The sequence below is a fragment of the Chiroxiphia lanceolata genome, chromosome 11 (genome assembly GCF_009829145.1).
Source record: "Chiroxiphia lanceolata isolate bChiLan1 chromosome 11, bChiLan1.pri, whole genome shotgun sequence".
Classification (NCBI taxonomy): Eukaryota; Metazoa; Chordata; class Aves; order Passeriformes; family Pipridae; genus Chiroxiphia; species Chiroxiphia lanceolata.
This window is the reverse complement of record NC_045647.1, coordinates 20,488,443-20,495,596: the sequence shown is the minus strand read 5'-3', so window position 1 is coordinate 20,495,596 and position 7,154 is coordinate 20,488,443. Positions and strand designations below refer to the sequence as shown.

Genomic DNA, 7,154 nt, shown 5'->3' with positions numbered 1-7,154 from the left:
GTTTTGTCAGTATGTCCATGTAGGATGTGCTGAGCCAAGACATGCCCAGAGGTCTTTGGAGGAGTGACAGGGACCCAGCTTAGAACCTCCTCTCCACCATGGGCTCAAACCTGTGGCTCATGGTTTTTATGCTCTATGCATTTAGTCCTTTGCATGGTCGTGTTGTGTTCTGGTTGGTCTCCAGGAAGTTGTGTTCTGGTTGGTCTCCTACCAAACAATATCCTGAGCATCCTCTTCTGCTTTGTCCAGCTCTCCCTGGGTCTGCCTCAAGGGAAGAGAAGGTACTGGAGGGAGCTGAGGAGCAAGAAAAAATTGACCTTTGGATCCAGCACTTAGAGAGAGAGCCGGGAGAAACCCAAAAAAGCTTTTCTGTCTTTTTGGAGCTTCTGTCTCGGTATTGACCATTTTGTGACTCTGGAGAACACAGTATTCCTGCTTTGGGGGGAAAACACTGTAATTCTGCCTCTCCTTGGGGTGGATGTTATGGATCAGCCTGTAAAGGTTGCTCTGACCCTGGAAATGGCTGTTGTGAGCTTCTGGTCGCACTGCAATGTGCTGGAGAGGATGGAATTTGGGATTTGCATCAGGGTGGGAACATTTTTTTCTCTGAGCCAGGCTGAGAGAGCTGGGGGTGCTGAGCCTGGAGCAGAGGAGGCCCTGGGGAGACCTTAGAGCCCCTTCCAGTGCCTAAAGGAGCTCCAGGAGAGCTGGAGAGGGACTTGGGACAAGGGCCTGGACAGACAGGACAAAAGGGGAATGGCTTTCCACTGCCAGAGGGCAGGGTTGGATGGATATTGGGAAGGAATTGTTCCCTGTGAGGGTGGGGAGGCCCTGGCACAGGTTGCCCAGAGAAGCTGTGGCTGCCCCATCCCTGGAAGTGTCCAAGGCCAGGTTGGACGGGGCTTGGAGCAACCTGGGCTAGTGGAAAGTGTCCCTGCTCATGGCAAGGGGTGGAATGAGATGATCTCTAAGGTCCCCAGCAGCCCCTGTCCCACAGTGATCAGCAGCTGGGCCAACTGAATCAGTTTTCTGAAGGATGTTGAGCTCTAGCTCAGAGTCTCAGGTTGTTCAAGGAAATCTCCCTGAGAGCTTTCCCAGAACTCAGCTCCTCCTGAGCACAGAAGCAACAGGGAAATGACTGCCAGCCCTCACCTTGGTGAGGCAGTAAATTAAGTGATGAAATACCAGAAAAGCACCTATGAAAGAAGTTGTCCTGCAACCTGAGAAAGAAAAATGGAAGAAATCCCTGGATTGAAGAGTTGGTTATCGGGCTGAGGGAGGAGGGAGTGCTGCTTTTGGACGTGGAAGAGACATCAAGGTATTTAGAATGAAGAGGGAGAAAAGTTCCTTGCACAGCAAAATTCCCTTAAATCTGAATTAGCTATCAATAGTACGAGCAGTTTGGAGAGATGACTCACTGCTTTGGAGGGTATTTACTCACAGAGTTGTTTTAGATAAATCCCCCTGATGCCTCCGTTATCTGACACTTTTTATTTTTCTATATTTAACAGAAACCAAAGTACAAGTCTCTACTCCAGGAGCCATTGCCAAGGAGATGATTATTCATTAACTCTGGGTAAGGAAGAATGAGCTTAGCAACATCTAAGATCTCTGGAGGGAGTCTCTACATTAATTTCCTGTCAAATTCCTGTTAGTATTCTGTATAAGCATTACTCCAAATTAATAATGCAAAGTAACTGGAAAGTAGCAGAAACCCATAGGCAAACATTGCAATTTTTTAGTCAGAACAGGTTTAATTGATATTGTTTGATGCATCCTTTCCCCTGAAATGTACTGAACAATTTCTGGTACCTGAATAATTCACTGTGCACTTTCTATAGAAACTATAGCTAAAGGACATTTTAGCTCTCAATTAGAAATGGTGGAATAATAATTGCTAATAATGTGTTTGATTAATTTTCACTGTCATTGTTGAGCATATTTCTTATGAATAAATGCCTTCATTAATAGATTGGTGTCATAGAATATAAATAAATTATTTGGGATACTTCCCCCCATCAGTCACTGAATAAATTATTCTTAATTTTTTCTATTCATTAAGCCAGCTGCATTCCATTAAGAAAACAATATAAACCATAGTTCAGAGAAAGACTCTGTAATGCTTTAAAAACCCACAGGGAATATTTCTCTCATATCAACATTTTTATAGATGTAATCTTTTAACCTGGAAACGCTGGGCTCTGAATCTAATCTGTGGAAATCACCAGAATTTTTGGAATAAACAACTTTGTGTGTTGGTGGCCAGTTGTTCCTGAGTCAGCAGTGCCCTGGCAGCCAGGAGGGCCAACCCTGTCCTGGGGGCATCAGGGAGGGGATTGTCCCGCTCTGCTCTGCCCTGGGGCGGCCTCACCTCAACATTGGGGCAGTTTGGGGGGACACAATGGAAGGAAGGGATTGAGCCATCAGAGAGTGTCCAAAGGAGGGGAGGAGGATCCTCAGCAGGCACCTCTAACACACACACTCATGGGAGGCTGTACAGCTCCTCAAACTCACTTGGACAAGTTATTTGCATTGATTTACAATTTGCAAAGAAACTTTTCCCCAAAAGCTGTCCACGGGCACACTGACACTGTCTCTGCAGCAGCACCTGGAGCTGCTGAGGGCACTTGGTGTGTTCAGCTGGAGCAGAGGAGACTGAGGGGAGACCTCAGTGCAGTTCCAACTGCCTGGGCAGAGGCAGAGGAGGGGCAGGGACTGAGCTCTGCTCTGGGGGACCAGGGACAGCAGCCAGGGAATGGCTGGAGCTGTGTCAGGGCAGGCTCAGGTTGGATCTCAGCCAAAGGTTCTTCCCCCAGAGGCTGGTTGGGCACTGCCCAGGCTCCCCAGGGCAGTGGGCCAGCCCAAGGCTGCCAGAGCTCCAGGAGGGTTTGGCTGATCCTCTGGGGCACAGGGGGTGACTGTTGGGGATGGGCCTGTGCAGGGCCAGGGGTTGGACTGGATGGTCTGTGGGTCCTTCCAATCAGCCGTCTTCTGGGATTCTGTGACCTTGGGCCATTTGGAAATGCAGAAGGCTGGTGCTGCTGTCTCTGCTTGCCCAGAACGGGACTTCTCCACTTACCATTGAAATTTCCCCCTAATAGCTATATAAATGAATGACTATTTGGCAATAAGGGTTGAATGCAATTCATGCTCATTGCCTAATCTTAGGAGAGGGTCTCACACTGGCAGTAGTGGGGCAGTACCACAACAGCATGTGCACTCCTTACCTTTTTTCACCACAATTAAGTGAGAAACTTTTGAGTGTTTGACATCATCTCCTATAAATTCTCCACCTAATCACCAAAAAGGAGCCAGTATCCTTTTGATGTTTAAGCAGTAATAATCCCTTTTTCGTTTCAAGGGTCTACTCCCTCAGTTTTATTCCTGTGACTAATTGTTCATCCCTTCCTTGCTGCTAAATGACAGTCAGTGTGGTTGGTGGCAGGAATTAATGAAACCATGAACTGCATCTCGTCTGTGGCGACTCTTCCCTTTGCAGTCCACCTGGTCGATGAAGTTCCTCAGTGGTGCAGTGTGTCAAGGGATGAGAATGTCTTTGTTCTGGGGAGAGCTGCAGCACCACAACCACTTCAAAGGTGTGTCAAGAGTAAAGGGGCGAAGCTGTGATCTGGTGTGACACAGCACTGCCAAGTGCTCGAGGCTCCCTAGCAGTGTGTGCAGGATACAGTGGGGAAGGTAGGTGAGAAAGAAAAGGGTCAAATACCATCCAAAAAACAAACCAAAAACATGTGCCTCCAGTATAATCTAAACTCAGCTTAAATAGGTGACTTGGTTGGAGATGATGGAAAAGAAGTAATAGCCCCATTAAAGGACAAACCCTGTTGTCTCACACCTTCAGAGGCCCCTTGTTAGCAGGAGCAGAGATGAGTGGAGCATCATCCCTGGAAGTGTCCAAGGCCAGCTTGGACAGGGCTTGGAGCAACCTGGGCTAGTGGGAGGTGTCCCTGCTCATGGCAGGAGTTGGGATGGGATGAGGTTGGTCCCTTCCAACCCAAACTGTTCTGGGGTTCTATGATTCATCCCTGAGGTTTATCCACATGCATTGACTGTTTTGCTGTCTCTGGTCATTGCAGAACCCCAGCAGCTGAAACAACTTGCAAGGAAAGACCCCTCTTGAGCTTCTAATTGTCAGGGCAAACACTGCAACAACGCAGCTCTGAGGAGCACAGGGGAGCACAGAAAGAAAAAGAGTCAAAAAAGAAAGGCAAGTCCATGCTTGCCTGGTAGATGCTGTCCTGGGATCTGTAACACCACTCTGTGGGTTGTTGGCTGCAGGAAGCTCCAGTGTTGTATCACAAAACTGAAGTCAAGGCCTTGAAGGCATTTCCTGAGCTACTGATTCAAAAGGAAGTACATGACTTGTTTTTTTAAACATCAAGATTTGCTCTTACATCTTTCTCATCCCCTAGGTACAATAAGTTTAATATAAACTTGACAGGAAACTTGAACTATTGCCCAAAGGTGGTGGCTAGTGATGAAATACCACCCTGTGCTCTGGGAGATGCCTTTTGGTCCCCAGAGATTTGCAGGTTAGACTGGTACACATGTACATGACATGTTCTTACAAACTGTTGTGCTGCTTTTGGCACATGTGGGAATGCTGGTTTTGCATTAAATTTTTATTGTGTTCTCTGTGTAATTATGCTCTATATGGTATCCTGTTATTACCAACTTGGATTGCTTTAATAATGCAATGAACATACTGGGGAAATTCTGTTTACGTGGTTTTGAAAAATTTAGAGAGGTTTTGCTCTTTCTAATGGGTCCTAATATAATATCACATATGAGACATGAATTCTATCTCTAGGCCAATGTTACCAGTCCAAAATCAGGGGGAAAACCTCAAAAAGAGGTTTCCCTGAGTCTGTGTCTCAGGAATATCAAATGGCATTTCATAAACAGACAGATTTCTAATTACGGGTTTTTCCTGGGTCACTGCTTTTTAGAAGACCTTTATTGGAGTGGACAAACCAGTGAAAAGAGCAGCCAGCTACCCAGATTGAGCTGAGAGTTGGCTTTCCTGCCTGCTCACCTTGGGGAGGACACATTTACCAGGTGCTTTATGGGGAGCTCAGGATATGCAATTATTCATTAAACTTGGAGGTTTTTTCCCCTCAGGTTTTCATAAGTTAAAATAGGAATGCTTCTCCCAAATTTACCAAATCAGAATCAAGACTGAAACTCCAGTTGCTGGGAGAAGGGAGGTTCTGTCAGTCAGCTTTGAAGGTGGTTGCCACCCAAAGGACTCTGATCCAGAGACAACTTGTGAGTGAGGGAGAAGAACCAACCCCCCAGCCATCTCTACTGCAATTACATGAACTTACTCTCAAAAGTGGAAGATATTAAGAAATAGAAAGAAATCAGTTAAAACAAAGCCCTTCAGCTCTGTGAAGTGCAGTGGAACTGCATAGCCCTCACTTTTCAAGGCCTGGGGAGGCCCAGGAGGCTCAGCTTCTGCTGTATCCAAACCATTTTGCATTTGTGATTTCAATCTTGTGGAAAGGGATGTGGCACAAAGAAAGCACCTGGAAGATGTCATGGGTTAGACCATGCTGGGGACTGGGTAATGACCCCTGGTGTGGACCCTGAGAGCATCACTCCTGTCTCCCTCCTCCCCAGTGAGCGAGTGCACCCGTGAGGGTGGGGAGGCCCTGGCACAGAGAAGCTGTGGCTGCCCCATCCCTGGAAGTGTCCCAGGCCAGGCTGGATGGGGCTTGGAGCAACGTGGGCTAGTGGAAGGTGTCCCTGCCCATGGCACGGGGTGGCACTGGATTGGCTTTAAAGTCCCTTCCAACCCAAACCATTCTGAGATTCTGTGATCGTGGACTCAGTGTGACCTTCACACCTGAGAAGAAGCAGGGAGGGTGAACTTCAGGCAGGTGCTGTGGGTCTGCTGCACCCCTCAGTTATTTTTGGGTAATGCCTGACAGAGGGCCTTGCTGACATGTTAATTCATGACAACTCAGAGTTTCCCAAGCAACAAGGCGATGGCTGTGCTGCTTCCCACTCTCACTAAAGACAAACCAGGTACTTAAAGGATGACAAAAAGGGGCAAATATGTAAAATTTGTAAATACCAGGGAGAAGAAATGAATTATGTAAAGTAAAAAGGCAACTTAGCATGAAATTAAGGAAAAAGGAGGTGTAAATTTTGTATCACGAATATCTCCACAGACAGACATATTGGGCTGTGACAAAAACCTATCAGAAATCAGGACTTTCTGTGCTAGGGAGGCTGCAGAGCTCTACATTCTGCTTTAGAGCAGTTAGCATAATTCTTTTATATTTCTGCATTGGCAGAAAAACACCAAAAATGCCCAAATCATTTAAATTTTAAAACTGTGCAGGAAGCTGTGGATCCCAGGCTTGGGCTCCCATTGAAGCCCAGTCGCAGCGTGTCTTGGCTGTGGGTTTCCTGTCCATCCCATCCCATCTGGTGGGAATCAGCTTGGAGGCCACGGGAGTTTGCAGCTGGTGAAGCAGGAGCTGCAGCAGCCTCAGGTCAGGAGCATAAAGCTGCCCCAGGGCAGAGTCCCAGGTGCAGGCTTGGCTTCCCAAATCCTGTCCCCCCGGCCATCCCAAGCTGTCACCACTTGCCAGCCTGCCCTGCTGGGAGTGAAGGATGGCTCTGAGTGCTGTTCCTCCCCATGGCTGGTTACAGCTGGTTCTAGAGGCACGGTGGTGGTTCTGACTGACCACTAAGCATGGCTGAAATGACATCTTTAAAAATGTCATTATCTCAGATTTCAGTAGATGATATGCTGGATTAGTCGTTGTTATGTGCCAACATTTGATAGCTAGCATGGGAATTTGGAAGAGAAACTAGGGATACACTATCAGCCCATTGTAGTGCTGGACTAAATGGGCTCTTGATGGTTTTTTTTTTCCCAAAGTGAATAAAAGTGGGAGGAAAACTGGCTTGCCAAGAGGAATAGTTAGCAATTAATGAAAAATTGCTTTGCTCTTTGTAGGCTTACAGATGCAAGGATGGGACAAACATTTCTTTGGTCCTGATTCAGCAGGTTCACAGGGGTCACACAATTCACAGGACAAAGCTCTGGCCTGACCTGTGGAGAGGGATCTGCTGGAGAACCACGGAGCACAGGAAAGCCTTTGATCTCTGTGTGCGCCTGC

The 7,154-nt window shown here is 47.2% G+C and overlaps 1 long non-coding RNA gene across 1 annotated transcript; it reads left to right on the top strand.

The window, feature by feature from the left end:
• Positions 1-1,515: 1,515 nt before the first annotated feature.
• LOC116792426 lies at positions 1,516-4,177 on the top strand. Its single transcript, XR_004359122.1, has 3 exons — positions 1,516-1,576; positions 3,500-3,596; positions 4,095-4,177. It is a non-coding gene; the product is annotated as an uncharacterized LOC116792426 (long non-coding RNA).
• The last annotated feature ends 2,977 nt before the right edge of the window (positions 4,178-7,154 follow it).